This window comes from Lepidochelys olivacea (assembly GCF_965140295.1).
Source record: "Lepidochelys olivacea isolate rLepOli2 genome assembly, chromosome: 12".
Classification (NCBI taxonomy): Eukaryota; Metazoa; Chordata; order Testudines; family Cheloniidae; genus Lepidochelys; species Lepidochelys olivacea.
This window is the reverse complement of record NC_140422.1, coordinates 39,213,205-39,233,662: the sequence shown is the minus strand read 5'-3', so window position 1 is coordinate 39,233,662 and position 20,458 is coordinate 39,213,205. Positions and strand designations below refer to the sequence as shown.

General features: G+C 54.9%; 1 long non-coding RNA gene across 1 annotated transcript; it reads left to right on the top strand.

Moving 5' to 3' along the window:
* The first annotated feature begins 764 nt into the window (after window positions 1–764).
* Window positions 765–19,008, top strand: LOC311529200. Its single transcript, XR_014713790.1, has 3 exons — window positions 765–910; window positions 11,273–11,706; window positions 13,180–19,008. It is a non-coding gene; the product is annotated as an uncharacterized lncRNA (long non-coding RNA).
* Window positions 19,009–20,458: the final 1,450 nt, after the last annotated feature.

Below are 20,458 nucleotides of genomic sequence, written 5' to 3'. Positions count from 1 at the left end.
AGGGGGATGCTGGGTAAGGGGGTGGGTCTTGGAGAGTTCCTGTTGAAATGCATCAAGACCGAGGCTTGTTTGTGCAAAGAGCCTGGGATCAGGCTGTGATTCCTGGAGCATTTTTTTCCTTGCGGAGGTGGGGGGGACGAGAGTGAAGAGCAAACTCTGTGACATCTCGGGGATGCAGCAGGTTCCCGTGGCCCCTGTGCCGGGGGGAAGGACCGAGAGGCAGCGGGGCAAGGATGTGAGGCAGGACCTGGCGAAGAAAGGGGGGGCCCTACCGATCTCCCCACTCAGGAGGCTCAGATGTGTGAAACAAATCCCAAACCCTCGCTTATGAATTTTTTTTTTTTTTGGCATGCGCAGGAGGAAGTGATGGAGTTGCTCCTTTCTGGAGAGCGGCTGCCAACCCCGACGCAGCCCCCTGCGGCCCCCCAGCCCCTTTGCCAGCGTTTGTTCCTAGCAGAAGGGCTGTTTGTGTGTTGTTCGGGCTCCTTTTTTTTGTTTTAAGTGTGGCTACAATCAGCTGCTGAGAGGCTCACTACTCCGGTTCATTCCCTGCCAATTTCACTGAGAGCTGGCACGACGGGCAGCTCCGGAGGCAACGAAGAGAGGCTGGGGAGGGTAGATTGGGAAGGGGAAAAATGGACACATGCCATCGACGGAGCGGCGAGGCTGCCAGAATGCCAGCAGGCAGCATGGGGCCAAAAAAAAAAAAAAACCAACAAAAAAACAAACCCCACACTGAGCGGAAAAGAAGCTGGCAGCCCATCTTGAAGCAGGCGGTGGCTGAGTTGGCAGAGGTGCCATGGAGGACGGGCTGCAGAGAGCAGGGAATGCGGGAGAGAGAGAGAAAAACAGACAGACAAATTGGCAGAGGCAGGACAGGTAGCAGACGGCGAATCGGGAGAGGAAAAAGGTACTTGTCTTCATTTTAAAGCAACGAAATCTCCGGGTGTGTCTGTGTGCTGCATGAATATTTGTGTCCGGGCACACATGAGTTGGTGTAGCGTGTCTCTGAGCATGCAACGGTGCGGCAGCCTGCCTCTGTGTGCACGTGTGGGGGGGAGCATGTTGGGGTGTGTGCTCACGCAGCTGTGTGTCTCATCTCACTAGATTGGTCTCTAGCCCCGGGGTGCCCCTCATCCCACACTGGCATTTGCTGCCCTGCTTTGGCAAGCTTTGCTGAAGCCTGGGTAGGGGGATGAGTCCTCGGATAACTCACTGGTTTGGGGCCTGCTTCTCCGGCAGGGGTTTCTCGGGGAGATGCATTTCACAGCCGCTTTGCGCTGAGCGGGCGGGGGGTCTAGAAAGAGGCAGCGTCTGTGTGAGGGGCTGGCAAGCCCGGTGCCTCACTCCAGAGGCCTGCCCGGTACTGGGGGGCCGAGGGGTTTGTTTTAAACTACAGCATGGGGTGGAGTTCTCGCCTGGCTTTGCAGCAGGTCAGGGGGGGGGCGGTTACAGATACAGTGGTGCCCCTATTCACGCTAAGGAGAGCTGTTCCCTATGCAGCACCACACGCTGGCCTGGAAGTGCCAGCTCAGCTGATCACTGTGCGAACAGCTCCAACCGGGGTTTTCTTCCTCTGCTTTTTGTGCAGCTCGGAAAAACTCCCAAGTTTTTGTGGGGAGGAGAGTTTCTTTTTCCTTTCCTCAGCACGTGACGGCTCTAACTGGCGGGGCAGGCAGAGTGCGGGGTGCTAGGGAGCAAGAGGAAAACCGCCCCCTCTTGGTTATGAGACCTTCCCTGCATTCTTCAGATCAGAACCGCAGCCAAGTGCAGTGGGCATGGAAACAGGACTCTTGTCACTAAAATTCCTGGACCTATTTAACAGAGGTCGGCTTTACACACCGCGTGAGACTGAGGCAAGAGCCAGGTGCCAAATCCCACACAGCTAACGCTGGATGTAGGGAGGGCATGCAGCCCACGGCCTGGCCTGGGTTTGCTGTAGTGATTCCGCTCCGCAGGAAGAGCGCAGTGTCCCAAAAGTTGGCAGGGGACTGGGCTCTGTGCTGTTCACAAGTGCGGAGTCGGACAGAAGAGAAACCCATTCGGCCCATCTGAGCACTTGGGTTTTCAGATGACAGGGAAAAATTGGAGCTGAATTTCGGGGAAATCTGTTAAACCAGGGGAGGCTCCGAGCCAAGTTCTGCTGCTAGCAGTGTCCCTGTACGTCCAGAGCCACATCACCGGACGTACTCCAGATTTACACCTGCCCATCCACTCTGCTCCCTTGAGCCTTCGACCCAGCGACAGCACATGACTTCTCTGGCCAAAGACGCATTTCTGGTGTTGCTGAGCAGGGCCTAAAACCGCTCCCCAGTGGGTTGCTGACTTGTTTTTTGTAAAGGAAATTGGTTCACATGCCAGGTGATTAGTTTCGACCAATTCTCTAGCTCTGCTCTGGCCAATCGGACTCGCAGGAAGCAGAGAGGGGATTACGGAGGCATTGAAAACAACTAACCAGGGTGTCCAATTGATGTTCTCCCCACCACTGAACGTACCAGGAGTGGGTTTATTTCTTGACGTGGAATCTGAGTGTGGGGTGGGGGCAACCAGTCGTCATAGGAGCTCCCATTGTTCTCAGTGGGAGGAGAGTCCCCGGGATCCTTAATGGTGCACATTGTTTAGTGGGTTTGCAGCAGTGCTGGGACTCTCCTTCAGACTCTCCTTGCGGGCCAGTAACAAGCCAAAGGATACTGTAGAATCAAATGGCGGATACAGAAATAGCCCTCTGTCCAAAGCTCAGTCATGGCAATGGAAAAGACGCAGTTTGACTTACAGGGACTTGGGATCTGGTCCTGTAAGAATAAGCTTCAAGGGCAACTAACGGGAGAACCGAAGAGAGAACGGGAGACCTGCTCACCGAAGAGATTTCAAGGACTCTGTTCCCCCCGGTGCCTCAGCAAACGCCTGTCTGGTGTGGCACGCACTGGAGACCTGCTAGGAGAGCAGTGATCGTGTCCTGCCGGGGTGTGCATGGCCCACACTTTTGTCTTTCTTTGTGTCTCAGGATTCATTCACGTTTCCTACACGACCAGTCTCCAGAGCCAACCGTCTTCGGGCTCCACCCCCAACAGCCAGAATGGTCCAGGACCAGCCAGGGACTCTGAGCTTTGCAGAGAGACCAGTTTGAAACACAGACCCAGGATGCTAAGTGCTTATTCTGGGGGAAGAGAGATGCAGCCCCAGTGGGCATCGCCAGCTCTGCAGGAAAGGGAGAGGGACACACTGCTAAGCACAGCCTCTCCCCAGGCCCAGCGAGTGTTGATACATCATACAACTCTATTCCTCTTATTTAATCCTGGGGTTGTGGTAGCATCTAAGGCCCAGCTCCTTAACCTCCCATTGCTTTCAAGCAGCAGGCCAGGTCCCATTGATTTCTATGGGTGGTTGGTGCCTAAACACGGTGGCTTAAATGCCCCCCATCAGATGCGAGGCCTCGTTGTGCCGGACGTTGTACGTCTGGTAGGAGAAAGCTGCATGGCAGTTGCTGCCCTCCCCGCGCTGCCCTGGGCAGAGTTCAGTGCTCGGGCGAGCTCCGGAGGGAGGCAGCGGAGCGGGAAGAGGTTCCCTGGGGTGCACCCAGGGGGCTCTCCCAGCCAGGCTGTGGGGAGACAGGCACGTCGGCATCCCCCGCACGCAGCGGGGACAGAGCCTTCCAGTGCTCAGGGCCGGAGGTGACACAGCTGCTACCCTCAGCCACTGGGTCATCCCAGCGCAAAGAGCCAGGTAACCACGCTCCAACCTGCGCTCAGATCCAGGCGGGGCCACTTACAGAGCGCGCCCGGCACGCTGCAGAGCAGGAATGCATCCCCTCCCTGTTCTCTGCCCTACCCGGTCCCCCAGCAATCTCCCAGAGACGAGTCTCCGGTGCGGGCCAGTCCCATCAGACTCTGTCCCCCTGGCCAGCCAGGATCCCATTATACTCCCCCCGACACACACTTTTCCTCTCCTCACTTGCCCCCCCAAACACTGCTGGCCCCCAGGACTCCCATAAGTGTCGGCTGTCCCACCCAGGGCAGTGCCTGACCCTCATGCACACACACGGCTGGTGTCTCTCCAGTGCCCCCATTCAGGCACTTCTTAGATGAGCAATGAGCCCCTCAGAGCAGGGACCCCTGCCCTGGACCCAGTCCCCTGCAGCTGGCTGAGAAAAGTCTTCACTCAAGCCTACGACACCTCAAACACAGAGAGCTTCCACCTCTCCCTCCTGCCCTCTCCTTGCCCCCCCCCCCGCACTGGACTAATGACCTGATCCCTTGGGGGAGGCCGCACCCCACACAGTCTGAGCCCCGCTGCAGAGGTGTCGGACACCCGTTGGCCTGATGCAGATATCACCTGGGTGGCTTCCAGTCATCCATTTTTCAGGGAAAACCACAACAAGCAGCAGATCTCCATGGGAAATACCTGGGAAGCAGAGCCCCACTAGGTAAAAGGGAACGGAAGGGGATCCCGGCAGCAGTGCCGAGGGTGCTCCAGGGTCTTTCCCCCTCCTCCCTCTCGCTCCTTTTTCCTTCCATATTTCACAGTTCCTGCTTCCTGCACAAAGCGGGAGGTCTCCAGAGACTCCAGCCAGATGTTCTCTGCAGCACACCACATTGCTCTGCTAATGGAATATTCAGAGCGTCTCTCTGCCTTTTGACATGAAAACCTTCTGCAGCTTCCCACCCCGTGGGCATCGCATTCCCACAAAGCCACCAGCCCCACGGTGCGAGTCGGCCCCCAAACCAGCAGGGAGCTGTCGCCTTTCTCCTGGGCTCAGGCAAACTGGCAGCATGCTGCTGCCCTTCGCCAATGCTCCCGCCCCCTGTGCTGTGGCGCAGAGGGTCATCCCCGACAGCCCTCCTCTTCCTTTTCTGCCACCCGAGTGAGCATTCGAACCAACACACCAGACATCCAATGGCCTCCTTAGCAGAGACGGGCCAGAGGGAAAGTGGCCGCTCACTGAGTGTGGCAGGGAATGTCTGTGCCAGCCTGCCAGGCAGCTTGCCAAGGCTGGCAATACGTGGTACTTGCCTCATGGCCCCGGACACGCTGTAGCTATGCAGGATCTGCCAGGGGTCATCACACCATTGGTCCATGTGGTGCGGTTTCTGTCTCCAGCAACGGCAGCACCCGTACCGAATGCTTCGGAGGCAGGGAGAGGCTGTTCCTGGGCCCAGCGCTTCGCAGTTGGGGGGGCGCCGAATGAGTGTAGCTGGCGCTCAGTGTGGGTACTACACGGCAAGGTTCCTGCAGCAGTGCCCCCGTTACCTCAGCCCCTGCTGTCGCAAGCATCGGATGCACCTACAAGGCCTGGGAGGACCAAGGTTCCCAGCTGGAAGCTGGGTTTTGAGGGAAGACGCCTGTTTCTGTCTGTATCCAATGTTTGGACAATCTGAAACTAAACTGGAATATCGGTGTCCGCATGTAACCGTGGCACCTGGGCAAGGCCTGACGGTCAGACCCGGGCTGTTACACCCCCCTTCCCGTCTGCTCAAGAGCTGCAGCTTTTCCTCTGCAACCTGGGGATGCTACAACATCTGTCCGTGGACACTGACCATCCAAAATTAGCAGGAAGGAGGGCTGGGAAGCTCTGCCCTCCTCCCACGAGCTGGTCAAGCAAATGTCAGAGCTACCTCCATCAGCAACTCCACTTGCAGGGTAACCAAGGCTTTCACCCCGGTCAGCAGGGGACCTGGTCAGAACCACCCACTGGGTCAGACAAAACGGCAGCCAGAACTGGGGCAGCGGGGAAGATCATTCCTTGTGGCCCGTCTCTTTCACTGGAGGAGAGCAACAACTTGGCCCACCACATGGTCAGAACCTGCCGCACTTCACTGGCCTGAGCTGATTTGAAGGACATTGGAGAAAAGTTCTCCTAAAGCGAAATTCTGCCTACTCTCCTGGTTCCCCCCTTTCTCTGGGAGTACCAGCCCCAACTCCCTCTTCCCAGGGCGTGGCTGCCCTGTCCCACCGCAGCAGCCCCAGCCGTTGCCAGCTCCCTGGCTTTATTGGCCCCGCCTGTTCCTGCCCAGCTGAACCTGCTTGCAGTCAATTCCGTGCTCCCTGACTCTCCCTCCAGGTGCAGCCTGTGGCGTTAATGGGCCTAGCTGCTACCTTAATCCCTTCCAGTCCTGGGTGGGGTAGACACCCCAGCGCAGTCTCAGTTGGGCACCTCAGAAATGTAGGTTCCAGCATCACAAGTTGCTTTGGAGCATCGTGGCTTTTCTGTGGCCCAGGGCGGCAGGCAGAGCAGGGCGCCGCGGGCCCCTTGTGCTGCGGCCGGCCTGCTCTGTGCTCCTGACTGAGTAGCAGGCCGGCCGGCCAAGGCTTGGTGCCTCTCCCGCTCTCCTTGCTTGGAGATAATTAACTTCAATTCAGAAGGCATTAATCAGCCCCTGATCAGGTGACGGCAGCACCGGGGCTCAGCTCTGAAGCTCTCTCTCATACCTGTCACCATGGAGAGATGGCTGTTAATGGCCCTGTAATTGCTGCGCCAATCTCCCAGTTTTATAGGCCAGGAATAATAATTAGATCAGGGGAAGGAAAGGACTTGGGGGCAGCGAGGGAGTCAGGCATGGCAGAGGCGGTAGGGAGCTGGGCTTCCCGTGTGCCCAGCTGATCTAGAGCTCCTCACCCACTAGAGCTCCACCCTGCCCACAATGGGCCTGAGCCCGAGGTGCTGAGCACCCTCCTCTCCCACTGCAGCCAACTGCAGCCGAGGGCATACAGCACGTCACAGGATCAGGCCCCCGGGGAGCGATCTGGAGAGGAAGTAGCCCCCAACTTGGTGCTTTGGCAGGTGCAGGAGCGAGGGGGAGCGAGAAGCCTAAATGGGGGCTAGATACTATGGTGATGGGCACATTAAAAACACATGCAATTACATCGATTAGCTAGATAATGACTGGGCACTCATTATGCTGCAGCCACTGCAGCACCATGCAGGGCCGCTTCGTTAGTGACCCCTTTGAGACAAGACCCTTTGTCTCCCCAGGCTCTTCATTCCAGTCCAGCTATGTCCTTCCCACACCCCTGAGCCCTGCTTCCGCCCATCCCCCCCCATCCCCCCCACACCGGGGAGTCAGCCCCCATCACTGGGGCTTATCTTCCCACCACAGAGGTAGGGCAGTGGGCGGTCTCCTCTGCCAATCCCAGCGGGCACAAGGCAGTTCTGTGGTGGAGCCCCAGCATCCTGCCCCCGCCCCACCAGGAACACTGTGCTTAGTTCTGGACACCTGCCTTCCCCTGGAAAGATACTGGCATCCAGGAGGGGCAAGGAGAACGGGCTGGCTGAAGAGTGAGCTCTGTCCCTCTCCCTGCGTGCTGGCCAAGCGGGCAATGGGATCAGAATCTACACAGAGATGCATCACCAACCCAATCCAATGGGGTGGGGAGTGCCCAGGAGTCATGGGATGAAACTGGGAGCAACAGTTGGGGCTGATTATCAGCAAAATCCACCTGGCAAATCTCCCATGGGGGCAGGCAGCTGTCACACGACACAGTTAAAACACCAAAGAATGGGCAGTAGGGAGCAAGCCTGCCCAGGCAGGTCCAACAGGGCTTAGACACGCTGCTGAGCTAAGGTCTTTGGATCAATAGTTTATTCACCCAAAAATGCCATTTTGAATAGACTAAAATGATCTGTGAAGTCAACGTAAAATTGCTAAATAGTTTCAGACAAAAACCCTGTTTTTTCAGGCTCGATTGGCAAGAAGAGTCACTAAAACCAGAGGGCCAGGAGGGGGCTTTTGGTTCCTCTGAGAATACCAGTTTTTTGTGTGTTTTGGGTTGATCTGAAGCAATTTTTCCCCAATAGTTTGGTTTGGCCAGTGAACCGAAATATCTATTATTCATGCAGCTCTGCGTAGATGCAGATCAGATCCCCTAATCCTGTGGTCTTTGCCATACCCCTGATTTGTATCTCACCAGCCCTGGGATCCTCCTCTGATCCCAGCGGGGTTACTCCAGATTTACACCTGTGTCAGATCAGGATCAGGCCCCAGGACTCTATTTGGAAAGCTAAAATCCCATTCCTTTTGCAATGCTCCTGAATTCCCCACAGACTCTCCCCACGCTGCAGAGCACTGCGCTGCGGTCCGGCCACAGGATTAACTCTGCCCAGCGCTGACTGGCCGGCTGGCTGGCTAGGAACACTGGGGTAGCTAGAGCCAGGCAGAGCACTCTGCGCTGAGCCATGTCGGTAACCATGCCCAGGCATCCCTCTGCCTGACAGTCCTTAGCATCGCGGTGTGGACTGCAGACACCAGCTGGCGAGGCAGGACATGGGCCACAGCCTATGGAGCAGACAAGAGCGGAGAGGCCAAAGTAAGAAACTGGGTCATGCTCTCACGGATATAGAGCCGGATGCCACGGTCCTTACTCAGGCAGGACTGCGAACAGAACAATCCAGCTCTCCTGATTCCCAGGCCGCTGCTGTAGCCACTCGACCCTTCCCCTCTGCAAGCTGCAGCTGAGCCCATTCAGGATGATCGGGTCTCCAGTGAAGGGGTGCACGGTCCCCCTCAGGACCAGAGACGTGTTTTATACACATGGGGAGAGGGCAGGACAGAAGGGAAGGGGGCTTCCTCTGCCCCTGGACTGGGCCCCTGCCAGTTCTGGTTCTTTGTGGCCCATCGTTTCTCTCCAGTCCCACTTGTTCCACCCCCTGCTTCAGGTTCCATAGCTCCCAGCCCATACCTGCCCCATTCCATGTAACCCAGCCCCCTCCTGCCCCAGTTCAGAGCCAGAGCCCCCTCCTGCGGGAGACTGTCCTGAGCTCCCTGGTTCTTCCCCTCGCAGAGAACTTGGTTTTCATTCTTCTCATCTAGGTCAGTGGCAACAGCGCTGGCTCCCATCAGATTCCTAAGGCCCCCCCAAAGCAGACGGCAGGGGCTGGAATCCACCCCCCGCAGCTGAGTCCCAGAAGAGGCCGGTGCTGGTCTCTGTTGGGGAGGCAGAAACCTGTAGTGCTCTGCGGGACAGCAGCTGTGTGGAATCCCACCCTGTAAATCGATAAATAACCGTGCCTGGCTGGGGCCGTGGTGGATTGTGAGGAGATGCGGAACGGCCGACTAATCAAAACATATGCCACAGAGCGGGGATTTTTTTTTTCAATCCACTGGTAGCATGAAAAGGAAATTAGATGCCAGCAGGTCTGCAAAACAGCACACCCCAAAACCTGCCCGATTGCTGCGAGCAAGGCAGGAAGTCAAGGGCTCATTTAACTTCATCTGCCTCTTCTTGCTCTGTTCAGGCAGTTGCTGTCATAGGCTTTCCTCTCAGCCCAGGTCTACGCCAGGGTCAAGAGCAGCTGGGCCCCAAATCTGGTCCAGTCCAAACAACAGGGGGCTAGTCATCTCCTTCACACCATCCTGTCTTCTGCACTGATCCCCCAGCCTTGCCTCAGATAACATCTGGATCACACCCAGCCTCCTCTGCTTGCATTACTGTCCGGGGCTGTACCGACAGCAAAGGAGCGTCCCAGTGCACAGAGAAATACCTGCAGCTTCCAGCTTTGAAGAGGTATGCAAATGAGAGTCAGCCCAATGAGGACCATGCCTGCGCATCTCACTCATTTCCTCTCGCCTACTCCAGACTGGGGGGCAGGGGGATGGAGTAGGGGAGGGAGGTTATGTCCCAGGCCTAGGAATTGCCTCGAAGGGCGGCAGCCGCCATGGTGCTGCTGCCCCCGGTGCCCTCCCCGAGTTGCTCGTGGAGTACTAAGCGATGCATGTAGCGTCGAAATGAAACGTGTTCTGCAGAACAAATGATGTTAATTTGCTGAGAGGCTCTGAAGCTGAGTATTAGCGAAATGCCTTGAGGGAGAGAGCAGCAGCTGTGCTGGAATTAATGGCAGCATGCCGAATTAGCACTGCCATGCATCACAGTCAGAGGGGGAAACACCCGCGAGGGGGGAAACGAACCACCGCCTCCAATCCTGACATTCGGGCGGGTCAGGGCAAGGCAGAGCAGACTGCCCTTCTGGGGCTGGATCCCGCAGTGGGCTTGTGTCCGCATGCCATGTTTCTGTCCGTAGCCCCACAGGTATCCAAGTGCCTGTCTGTCTGTCTGATCCAGCTCTTCCCAGATCTGCTTATTCACCAACCAGGCTCCAGCGAGCCACTGGCTGCTCTGATCCTGCTGGGGGTGAGCACCTCCTGGGAGGCATTCCCGCTGCTCCCGCTACGTCCCAGGAGAAGTGAGACTGCTCAGTGCGTTAATGGCGCACACCTAATCACCGTGCCCCACTCTGATTGCCCACTGTCTGACCGAGCAACGCTCTTCCTGGGTCCATTTCTCCCTCCTCTAGGGGCTTGCATCCTCGCTGGTCACCTCCCTCCTCTCGCTGGCTCTCTGTTTTGGGGGGCTATTAATCTACCTGTCTATTTATTCCTCTATTTATTACTGACTGTTGAGCTGCCTAAAGTCTGTAGATCCTCACTGATTACTAACAATGCAGCCGGCTTATGGATCTCCAGCCTCTTCTAGGCCATCCATCTTCCACCCTTGGCTTCCGCCTGTCTGTCTGACACCACCAGGCCCTGGGTGCTAGGAGCATGCTGCAAATTGTACATTACATCTTAATGGACGATTCCAGTAAAAGCCTCGCGTCTGATGAATATTTAACGCAACCCATCAGTCTCTGCTGGCGGATGTGTGTTTTCAGCTTGGTTTCCCCTTCCTTCTTTCACCCTTTCTTACATCCTGCCCTGCACTGACGCTCAGGTCGTGATCAGCTGTCATTTCCAATGGGCTACCAGATTCTTCTTTGCTTCCTGTCCCAGGGTGTTAAGTAACATTGTCACGAGCGGTGGAGCAGCTGATGTGTCCCACCCCAGAGGCTGCTGCATTGTGGTGGTGTTGGATTATTCCTGTGTCTCTATACTTTGTAAAGCACTCTGGGGGTGAAAATGGAAGGTAACAGGCCAAAGTCAAAGTCCATCAATGCCTGTGTTATTTAAGACCAAAGAAGCTCACTGAGTCATCAATTACACGGCCAAGAAAGGACCATTGTGATCACCTTCTAGGCTGACTTCTCACGTAACTCAGGCCAGGGGACATCCCTGAATTCATTCCTGTTTGAATAAGAGCAGATCTTTTAGAAAAAAATCCAATCTTGCTTTAGACCTTTCCCGTGGTGGGGAACCCCCCGCAGCCCTGCGTAAGTTGTCGGATGGTTAATTACCCTCACCGGTAACAACTTGTGTCTTATGTCTAGCGTGAATTTGTCTTGCGTCGCTCTCGGCCCCCGGCTCTCATTACTGATCGTTCTCTATGGTTTCGGTATCCCCTGCAGATGCAGCCGTGGCCCGGCCCCGAAGGGATCCCTGTTCATCGCTGGCTCGCACTGGGTCCATCACACGGACGATGCCATTTCTCCCACCGACAGAGTACAGCGCTTTGCTGCAGGGTAGCTACACAGCAGTCCAGTGGGAGCCTCCACTGTCCTCCCCGTGAGCCCACTCCCACTCCGCACACTCAACTGCATTAGTGTCCACCGGCATCGGGACCTCGCAAACGCTGCCCCTGAGAGGCCAGGCCGGGCGCCTTCCCCTCCTCGTGGGAGTATTCCCGGAGCTCGGCTTTGCCATGGGGAGGTGTGGAGGAACCTTCGAGGACCCAGCAGAGGGTGTCTTACAACAGCCAGGCGGCAGTGCCCAGTGTCTCTCTCCACTATCACCAGCTGGGTGTAACGGTGCACACACGGTGTGCCAGGATGGTCACTCCAGGGTGGGTGTGAGCACACGGCACCGGGCCACGGAGTTAGCAGTGTGCTGGGAGGAGGGCGGTTATGTGCTTGCAGGGATACACCCATTGCTGCACGTCGGACAACCCACTGGGATGTGGGAATGAGCACGAAGGCCTCCTGGAATCTCACCAGTGGCTGCTTTGGCAGCGGGTCACGGCTCAGGCCGGTGAGAACAAGTCGGGGCGCCCCCAGGGAAGGGGAAAGCAGTGGTGATTCTTTCTTTATATGGCACCATAAGTGCACACGGAGCTTTACACAACCCCGACACCACAAGGTCCCCCCAAGGAACTAACAGTCTGACAGATAGGATACCAGGCGGGGATGGCCAGCCGCAGAGGAGAAGTGGGTTCACAGCTGGGATCTTAAAGGAGGGTCACAGAACCCGGGACGATCATCATCTTTTGTTATTTGCATCTCAGTAGAGTCTAGGGAGACCCCAAACGGAGATTAGGGCCCTGTCATGCTAGGGGTTGCACAGCGAGTCTCACTTCTGGTCCCGGTCTCCAAGAGCTTACATAAGACAGATAAAGGAGAGTGGAAACTGAAGCATAGAGCACTCTAGGTGACACAGCAGGTCAGTGGCAGAGAACCCAGACCAGAGCCCTATCCACTAGACCACACTGCCTCCCACGGACTCAACTCTGATTCCTGAGCCACATATTCAAAGAGCTGCTCCCACCTCCACCCCATGTTGCCAGATCGAACTCCACTGTCCACAGCACTGGGGTGGCCCTGCAAACACCCCCTGTACTTTCAGTGCACAGCCCTCTGCTGCACCCCCCGAACTGAGAAACGTTGGACAAAGCAGGGCTCCTCCAAACAAAGCAGTAGCCATGACAGACAGACACCCCAAATCTATGCCCAAATCAAGTGACCTCCTGGGCTTTCGTTCGATATCGCATCCATTTCCATGGAAACGCTTTCCATGGGCTTAAGGCGTCCTGCCAACCAGAAAGGCTTGGCTAATCTTCCAAAGCCCAAACATGGGGTTAGGGGCTTTTTTTAATGATGTGTTTTTATTTTTGGAGGAGTAGGTGAGAGAGAGCGAAATAGAGAGTGTGTGTAGCGGGGGTCAGGAGGAGCGAGGGATTTACTTTCCTTCCCTCTAAACTCCACGGAGCAAAGGTGTGTATGCAGGAGCTGGCGGTCACTGTCAGGTTACATCTGCTGGGGTATGCAAGAGCGATTCCAGATGCACTAGAAGTGCCATGCTCGAATTTCAATTTCATCGTCTCACAATCATTTTCAGCCGCCTCTTAGTGCCACATTAACGAAGCCTGCTCGTTTGAATGCATAATTAGTCCAAGCATTCTACCTCACTAATTTCGAAGCAGGGGAAGAGAGAGTGAGGGGGGGGAGGGTTGGAATTTGCATATTAATTTAGCAGAGGGAGAGGAAAATTGTTTACCACTTGCTTCTTGCTGTTGATCACAGCGGACTTAACTCTTTCGCAGGTGCCATCTGGAGCGGTGGGTGAGGCGCTCCGAACGGCACGAGGGACAGGATGCAAAGGTGACATGGTATCAATTAAATCCACCCTGCAGCCCAACATGGTACCTGCAATAACCCAGCATGCGGTGACTCCTTTATGGCCAAGGCATGGTCAAGGTGGTGTCGGCTACATGCCACACTGCAAGCAAACTCGTGTGACTTGAGGGGCACAGAGGGCAACAGAGTCAGTCCCTACGAGGCTGTATCTGGGGGCGGGCAGGAATGGGGTGCAGGAACTGAAGGCCTCAGCTGCCCCCTGACCAGTCCCAACAGAGAGGCATTTGTAGGAGAGACTGCAGCTCCAGTGGACCAAAGTCTAGCTTCATTGGAGATTCCTGGGCTGAGCACAGCTGTTCTGCTCATTTCCTGGCACAAGGACAGTCAATCAGCACGAAGGGAGGAAAGTCCAACTGGAGCAAAACAAGTCTTTTCGCCCCATGTTTAATTAGCTTGTGGAACTCACTGCCACTGGATGTCGGTGAAGCCAAGAACTTCACGAGAATCAAAGTGGACTGGACATTTATACAAATAACAAGACTCTCCAGAGCTATTATTGTACAAACATCAACCAAAAGAGGTTGAGAAGGAATATAAAATCTCCTGCTTCAGGGCTTAAGGTAACCTCCAGCTACGAGGGATCTTGCTACCTATTTGTGTTCAGTACCCAAGGAAGCCAGCAGATGAAGACGCAGACCTATCTATCTAGCCATCCCTCCATTCATCCCATGCTCATCACTGTGATAAACCTGACGGAGTGACCCCAGGGTGAATGCATGGCTATGAAGTGCGGGTGCAGCACAGGGCCTGGGACCAGAGAGCAGGAGTTAAGGGGGAGCAGCAGAGAAAACGAGTGAATTTTAGTTCTCCTGAAAGTGGGACACTGAGAGCTCTGGCTAGAGCCAGGCCAGGTGTGAGAAGTGCTGTGCAATCCTCTTAATTCCCAGCCTGGACCGCGAAAGCCTCTCACTATTCCCATCGTGGTGGCAGAGTCAGCCAGGAGCCTGGGAGTGCCAGGCTGGGAGAGCCCAAGCTCACAAAAAGCAAGATCTCCGGAGGGTGGGGTTGGGCGAACTGCCCCCCGAGCCCTCGGGTGTCTCTGCAGCTCCTGTGCTATTCTCTTCCCAGGTTCATTAGAAGGGGCTCAGCTCCTGGCTTCCTCCAGAGAATGCCGGGGAAATACAAATGACAAAGACGCAGTACAAAGGAGACGGTGGGTGAGAAATGGGCTCCTCCTGGCAGTGCCAGCTACTGTGCAAATAAGGGGCCAGATTGTGTTGTGGAGGCCAAAAGTATAACTGGGTTCAGAAAAGAACTAGCTAAGTGCATGGAGGATAGGTCCATCTATGGCTGTTGGCCAAGACGGTAAGGGATGCAACCCCATGGTCTGGGTGTCCCTAAAACTCTACCTGCCAGAAGCTGGGACTGGACTAAAGGAGTTGGATCACTCAATAATTACCCTGTTCTGGTCATTCCCTCTGAAGTGTCTGGCACCGGCTGCTGTTGGAAGACAGGACACTGGGCTGGGAGGGCCATTGCTCTGACCCACTGTGGCTGTTCTGATGGTCAGATCCACAGACCCTGCTCTGGCTGCTTGGCAGCGGTCTCCTCACTCGGGAGCTGGAGAACAGCCGTGAAGGAAAAGATGCCCCCGTTCCAGAACGGCCAGCATGGACGGTGTCCAAACTGGCAGTCTGGGCAGAATAGGCTCTGTACCCTGTGCCAAGCCCTAGGCCCCCCTCTCTGCCCCTTCTCCTTAGCGTTTCCCCTACAGGAGTGGGGACAGACCCTGACGATGTCAGGGTGGATGTTGTTTTAACAGGTTCCAAGTGTCTCCACATTTACATTTGTTTCCATTTAGCACATTTAAAAGGCAGAAAGGCTGCTGTGAATAGGCACGAGAAGGATGGGCTCTGTCACCTCTGCTCTGCCAACCCTGCCCGTCCTCCCCCTGGCCCTGAGAGGACGGGCTCTCTCTGTTCCATGTTCGGGGCTGGTGCTCTCCCGAGCCAGTGGCAAGGAGTCCCGGGCGTGCAGCCCATGTGCAGGTGGAAGGGCGCTGGTGCAGGGTGTGAGGAAGCTGGGGGGTGCATGCCCCTGACCCTGCAGGAGGCAGGGTGCATTGACAAGCAGCTCCAGGGCTGTGCTCGCCAGGGGGCAGGTTAGACCACTCAGTGTTCCTGGAGGGCTAATAGGACAGGCTGGAAGGTCTGTTGAAGGAGGGTCTGCAAGATGAGGTCCTCCCATCCACTCTCATGTCTCCTCTCACTCTCGCTCAGGGCCTGATCCTGAACAGCTCCACATCTTGGTGCAGGTCGGATCCAGACCCAGTGCCAGACCCTGGGACCAAGGCTCATCCCCGGCAGATTCAGATGAGAAACCTCAATTCTCCTCTCCCCAGCATGCCATTGGGGGAGGTCTCTCTGCCGGGGAGGTGCAGTCAGAGGGACTGGCAGGGCACCCTGGGGCTTGGCCATAGCAGCCTGCAGGAGGTGGGTGTTTGCCTCGTAGGGCAGTGGGCCAAACGCCTCGGAGAGGCTCTTGCCAGCAACGCTGGAGGCAGAGCTGCCTGCATAGCGTGTGGCTGGTTTGAGGGAGCAGCGTCTCGGCAGCACTCAGGGAAGGGGGAGCGGATCCGCTTGATGCGAAGCCCCCCACTGGCTCCTGCCCGTCAGAGTGAACCAAGATGACTCCCTTTGTTTGGAATCTGTGGGTGTCTTGAACCAGTTGGGGGGTAATTTGTCTGTCTCCTGCAGCTGGCTGTCATTTCATATCTGCGCACCGGTTTCATTTTCACTATCATTAAAAAATCCCAGGTCTGACAGGTAGTTAAAAAAACCCCAGCCAGTAACCCATGAACCACTCATCTTGAGCAGAGCAAGTGGCTGGGTGCCTGGGGGGGCTCTCCAGTGCTGGGGCGGGGAGAGGAGACGCTGGCTGAGATGCTGTTTGGGGGGAGGGGCACAGAGCTCAGGATCACTGCCGGTCTGTATGACTGTATTTCGCAGGGTTGTGCTGGGCCTGTGAGCAGCCCGATGCTGTCTGGAGAGAGCAGAGGGATGCGCACAAGCCTCACACCCAACCCAACACTTCTTGGACAGCTGAGTGCTGGGCTGGGTGGAAAGCTCAGGCCTAGAATGACAGCAGGGCAACGGACGGGGCAATGGTGGTGGGAAAACTTTTGAAATTTTGTTGTGAAAATGTTGGATTTGTGAGCAGCGCGGAGCCACTCTAGAGAGAAAAGAGGGGAATGACCCTTCTCTAGCAGGTGCCGGGCCTGCTCCGAGAGCTAGAAATGCCCTGCCGGGCACGAGTGATTTATTTTGGGGTCTCAAACCGGAAAACATGAGACGTCTTGTCCCAGGTGCACAGAAAGAGGGACCGGGAGGTGTTCCCCCCTTGCCATGGAAGTGGCTGGGTGAAGTCAAGGGAACATGAAACCAGAGACCCTGGAGCATGTGGTTAGGATGTCAGACTATGCAGAGAACACGGTGACAGCGGATATTGTGACTACACAGTCACTGCACTATCCGTGCCACGTAGAGTCGCGTAGGCCCAGGACTCCACAAGTCTTAAAACTACTATTCGAAACTGAATTCTCCTCTGTTTTATGACATACTGTCCTCCCATACTGAAGGGAGGCAAGAGATGGTTTGGACCAGTGGTTCTCATCCCGCGGCCCTGACAGGCCACAGCTGCAGCCCATGTGTCATCCTCAGGGCCATGCAGCCAGTATCTCTATTATGCGGATGCTGCCCACATAACACCCAGAGAGCTGCATATGCGGCCCACAATGGTAATAGGTTGAGAACCGTTGATTTGGACATTAGCTGTACGTTTGATATAATTACACAGTTAAGTGTATGTGATTTCAAAACACATGATGGCAAACTAAATATCTTTAAAAAACCACTGAAACTGCTCTGTTGTCATGCCGTTCAAAAGCCATTGTAACACGAGCATCCTGTTAGATTCTATGGAACAAGACTTTTTTTAATATTGTAATATTATCAAACAGATGTGACATCTTGCTCCATTGATATGAAGTACCAGGCCACATCCTGCTCTCACTGACCCCAAGGCAGCCCCATTGCCATAGCTGTGGGGATGCCCAAGTGAGGTTTGCACGCACCCCCGCAGGAATGCATAAGAACGGCCATATTGGGTCAGACCTACGGTCCATCTACCCAGTATCCTGTCTTCTGACAGTGGCCAATGCCAGGTGCCCCAGAGGGAATGAACAGAACAGGTCATCATCAAGTGATCCATCCCCTGTTGCCCATTCCCCACTTCTGGCAGACAGAGGCTAGGGACACCCATCCCTGCCCCTCCTGGCTAATAGCCATTGATGGACCTATCGTCCATGAACTTATCTAGTTCTTTTTTGAACCCTGTTATAGTCTTGGCCTTCACAACATACTCTGGCAAGGAGTTCCACAGGTTGACTGTGCCTTGTGTGAAGAAAGACTTCCTTTTGTTTCTTTTAAACCTGCTGCCTGTTAATTTCATTGGGTGACCCCTGGTTCTTGTGTTATGGGAAGGAGTAAATAACACTTCCTGACTGACTTTCTCCACACCAGTCATGATTTTATAGATCTCTGTCAGATTCCCCCCTTAGTCGTCTCTTTTCCAAGCTGAACAGTCCCAGTCTTATTAATCTCTCCTCCTACGGAAGCCGTTCCAGACCCCCAATCATTTTTGTTGCCCTTTTCTGAACCTTTTCCAAGTCCAATAGATCTTTTTTTGAGATGGGGCGACCACACCTGCACGCAGAATTCAAGGTGTGGGCGTACCATGGATTTATACGGAGGCAATATGATATTTTCTGTCTTATTATCTATCCCTTTCTTAATGATTCCCAACATTCTGTTTGCTTTTTTGATGGCCGCTGCACACTGAGTGGATGTTTTCAGAGAACTCTCCACAGTGACTCCAAGATCTCTTTGTTGAGTGGTAACAGCTAATTTAGACCCCATCATTTTATATGCATAGTTGGGATGATGTTTTCCAATGTGCATCACTTTGCATTTATCAATGTTAAATTTCATCGGCCATTTTGTTGCCCAGTCACACTGTTTTGAGAGGTCCTTTTGTAGCTCTTTGGAGTCTTTCTGGGACGTAACTATCTTGAGTAGTTTTGTATCATCTGCAAATTTTGCCACCTCACTGTTTACCCCTTTTTCCAGATCGTTTATGAATCTGTTAAGTAGCACTGGGCCCAGAACAGGCCCCTGGGGGACCCTACTATTTACGTCTCTCCATTCTGAAAACTGACCATTTATTCCTACCTTTCTAAGTAGGCTGGCAGATGCATGTGAACAGAGGAAGCCCTAGATGTGTAATATAATGCACAGTGCATGCTCCAGGGACGTCCCCTTCGGTCTCATTTGCACTGCTGAAACTCCGTCTGGGCACTTGTGACTCGCAAGGACGGACCGGGTGGCCAGACTGCAGTAGCAGGGAGCTGAAAATAACTCCCATCATGCAGAAGTACAAATGAAAGTGTTGGGCAAACGAGGCGCCCGCGCGGCAGTCTCGCCCGCTTGTGGCCACGCCCTTCGCTGCCCTGGCCGTGGCCAGCACCGCTGACGCCTGAGAAACCGAACAGCGGCCGCCAGAGAACATGGGTACCTCTGCTAGCAGCAGGCCTGTGCTCCTTGCTGCACTGCATGGAGGGGCCCAGCCCGCCGAGGGTTAACAGCTGATTACAGCCTTTGTCTCTGCATCAGTGTACATAATGCGCTCCTCATTTGCATACTGCAGTGTGCGCTCAATTAAAATGAACTTTTAATTTCTTCTAAGTAAATTACTTCTTCCCGGTACGTGACGCGCACACATGTCAGAATAATGGGAGAACCTTAATGAGCTGGGAACTGGAGGGGGGGGGAATGTTGCTGCGGGAAAAATACCCCCCTCCCAAATCCCACCGTGTAAAGGAATGGAAACAAATGGAATAAAAAGCCCAGGAACTCAGGGAGCAGGAGGGCAGAGTCTCCATCCCCTTCCTAGCCAGTTGAGGGGCCTGAGGCCCTGCGTGCTGTCACCTGTACCTGGGACGGGATGACACCCAGGGCCCAGCGTTCGGCCTCGCCTAGCGCAAGAGGAAAGGAAGCTCCCTGTTAACCCGCAGGCCAGCTGCCTTTCCACCCCCACTAGTGTGGTATTTCTCCTGGCCGAGGGACACCCCAGCTGCCTCTCTCCCTGGGTCTCCTGGGCTGCCAGCCCCTGCAGCAGAGCCGTGGCAGGAGCCTACTGCCAGTTCCCCACCTACAGCATCAGCCTCTGCCATTTAGGTGAACATTCGAGAGACTTACAAGCCCAGATACCAGGGAACAAAGGACAAACCGGGGTGGGGGAGGAGGGAGACAGTAAACTGCCGCAGGAAGGGTGAGGCAAGGGCACTGGGACACACAGAATGGCACAAGAGGGCCAGGACAGATGCTGCTCCCTGCCCCCTTCTTCTCCAATGACCCTCCCTCTAATACACAAGACTATGTAGGTTTCAAAGTAGCAGCCGTGTTCGTCTGCATCCACAAAAAGAAAAGGAGGACTTGTGGCACCTTAGAGACTGACAAATTTATTTGAGCATGAGCTTTCGTGTTTTTTCGTGTTGCATCCGATGAAGTGAGCTGTAGCTCACGAAAGCTTATGCTCAAATAAATTTGTCAGTCTCTAAGGTGCCACAAGTCCTCCTTTTCTTTTTACAAGACTATGTAGTAATTGGCCAGTCGTTCCACTACTCTGCTGCCCGGCCTTGGACTGTGACTAATGCTGAATGCATCGGGGAAACCCCTGTCCCCAGGCCCTAATGCAGCTAATTGTGCATGGTGGGAAATACTCTTCCTGACCCCTTACGCCCTGAAGCATGAAGATTGAGAATGCTCATAACTTTCCTCCCTGTTGGTGTCACTGTGATTGCTATTCTTATGCCTATTTTGAATCTGCCCCAGCTACTTACCTCCCTTAATATGCTGTAGCAGAGAGTTCCACAGGGGAACCTGATGTTGCTCAGCAGAGCCAGAGGATGGGTGGGAGGAGCACACTGCAGGAACAGATATGCCACATGAAGGAATGAGTATCCTGGACTTCCAGAACCATCCCTGTGGGCACCCCCAGAACGTACTGCACCCTGGGGGAGGAGCAAGGCTGGGAAGGAAGCGGGAGTCAGGTGGGGATGAGAGGGAGCTGTCACCAACTCACCAGTGGCCTGCTGGGTGCTTCCAAGAGAGCAGTGAAACAAGGAAC